The following is a 2,859-nucleotide window of genomic DNA, read 5'->3' as shown; positions in this document are numbered from 1 at the left end:
AACCTCAGTGGCTCTGCTCACTGGCCTGGAAATGGGAGTGGCGCCTCCCTTGCTATACACGTGACAGCCCACGGTACAGCTGTGGATGTAACCACGTACTTCAGTTACTATTTAAATAACATAACTACTTGAAATCTGTCACAAACAAGTGTCATTTTAGAGCTGCGGGTCTGTACAAAGCCCTACCTTTGCTCAGCCTACCCCCCGGTGCTCACTTAGACTAGTCAGTCGCTGCGACCTCGCGCCCGCGAACGTTTCTCGCTTTTGAACCGAGTCACGTGGGCTGGAGCGACTCGGGAGGAGATTTAGCGCATGCGCAGTGTTCAGACCTGAAGCCGAGTGTCCCCGAGTAAATAAATCCCATCCCAATCCTCCACAGTCACCTCACACTGTCTTTGCAACCTCGCCAGCCCTATGGTCCAGCATGTACCCCTTTCACTGAGTGGACTCGTCCCCTTCCACCTTCAAAATCAACCACTGCCACTGTGAATTTTGTCCCCCATTATTCTGTAGCTTAACATCTGTTCCTTCCTTGGGCAGTGCCTTGGACATTTCATAGAATCATACAGCCCATCATTCCCATGCTGGCTCTTTGGTAGAGCTATCCAATTAGTGTCACCCCTTGCTTTTCCTCATAGCCCTGCAAATTATGCTTCCACTTCCTTTCACACAGTGCATTCCAGATCATAACAACTTGCTGAGTAAAAGCATTTCTCCTCATCTTCCCTCTGGTTCTTTTGCCAATTATGAGGACAAAAAGAAAGACTTGCACAAAGGTATAAAGGCAGAGTTGGCTAAAGCGGACTGGGAAAATATATTAAAGTGTAAGACAGTTGATAAACAGTGGCAGACATTTAAGGAGATATTTCATAACTCTGAACAAAAATATATTCCAGTGAGAAGGAAAGACTTTAAGAGAAGGATAACCTCTGTGGCTAACTAAGGAAGTAAAGGATGGTATCAAATTGAAAACAATGGTATACAAAGTTGCCAAGATTAGTGGGAGACCAGAGGATTGGGACATTTTTAAAAACCAGCAAAGGACGACTAAAAAAATAATAAAGAGAGAGAAGGTAGAGTATGAGAGTAAACTAGCAAGAAATATAAAAACAGATATAGCTTCTACAAGTATATAAAAAGGAAGAGAGTAGCTAGAGTAAACATTGGTCCCTTAGAAGAATTAATAATGGGGAACAGGGAAATGGCAGAGACTTTGAACAAATATTTTGTATCGGTCTTCATGGTAGAAAACACTAAAAACATCCCAATAATAGATAATCAAGGGGCTATAGGGAGGGAGGAACTTAAAACAATCACTATCACTAAAGAAACTACTTGGACAAATAATAGGACTAAAGGTGGACTTCCCTTGCACCTGATGGCCTGCATCTTAGGGTCATAAAAGAAGTGGCTGCGGAGATAGTGGATGCATTGGTTGCAATCTACCAAAATTCCCTGGATTTTGGAGAGGTCCCAGCTGATTGGAAAACCAAAAATGTAACACCCCTATTTAAAAAAGGAGGCAGACAGAAAGCAGGAAACTATAGACCAGTTAGCCTAGCATCTGCCATTGGGAAAATGCTGGTGTCCATCATTAAGGATGCAGTAGCAGGACATTTGGAAAATCATAATACAGTCAAGCAGAGTCAGTGTGGTTTTATGAAAGGGAAATCATGTTTGACAAATTTGCTGGAGTTCTTTGAGGATGTAACGAGCTGGGTTCATAAGGGGGAAACCAGTGGATGTTGTGTATTTGGACTTCCAGAAGGCATTCGATAAGGTACCACATAAAAGGTTACTGCACAAGACAAGAGCTCATGGAGTTGACAGTAATATATTAGCATGGATAGAGGATTGGCCAACTAACAGAAAACAGAGAGCCGGGATAAATGGTTCATTTTCCGGTTGGCAAACTGTAACTAGTGGGTTGCCACCGGGGTTGGTGTTGGGGCTCCAACTATTTACAATCTATATTAATGACTTGGATGAAGGGACCGGGTGTAATGTAGCCAAGTTTGCTGATGATACAAAGATGGGTGAGAAAGCAAGTTGTGAGGAGGACACAAAAAATCTGCAAAGGTATATATACAGGTGAAGTGAGTGGGCAAACATGTGGTAGATGGAGTATAATTTGGGAACATGTGAAGTTATCCATTTTGGCAGGAAAAATAAAAAAACGAATTATTATTTAAATGGAAAGAAATTACAAAATGCTGCCGTACAAAGGGACCTGGGGGTCCTTGTGCGTGAAACACAAAAAGGTAGTATGCAGGTACAGCAAGTAATCAGGAAGGCAAATGGAATGTTGGCCTTTATTGCAAGGGGAATAGAGTATAAAAGCAGAGAAGTCCTGCTACAACTGTACAGGGTATTGGTGAGGCCACACCTCGAGTACCACATACAGTTTTGGTCTCCATATTTAAGGAAGGATATACTTGCATTGGAGGCAGTTCAGAGAAGGTTCACTAGGTTGATTCTGGAGATGAAGGGGTTGACATGAAGAAAAGTTGAGAAGGTTGTGCCTATACTCATTGGAGTTTAGAAGAATGAGAGGTGATCTTATTCAAACATATAAGATACTGAGGGGGCTCGATAAGGTGGATGCAGGGAGCATGTTTCCACTCGTGGGGGAATCTAGAGCTAGGGGGCATAGTTTCAGAATAAGGGGTTATCCGTTTAGAACTGAGATGAGGAGGAATTTCTTCTCTGAGGGTTGTAAATCTGTGGAATTCTCTGCCCTAAAGAGCTATGGCGGCTGAGTCATTGAACATATTTAAGGTGGAGATAGACAGATTTTTGAGCAATAAGTGAGTGAAGGGTTATGGGGAGCGGGCAGAGAAGTGGAGCTGAGCCCAGGAT

The sequence above is a fragment of the Pristiophorus japonicus genome, chromosome 10 (genome assembly GCF_044704955.1).
Source record: "Pristiophorus japonicus isolate sPriJap1 chromosome 10, sPriJap1.hap1, whole genome shotgun sequence".
Taxonomy (NCBI): Eukaryota; Metazoa; Chordata; class Chondrichthyes; family Pristiophoridae; genus Pristiophorus; species Pristiophorus japonicus.
This window is presented reverse-complemented; position numbering follows the sequence as displayed.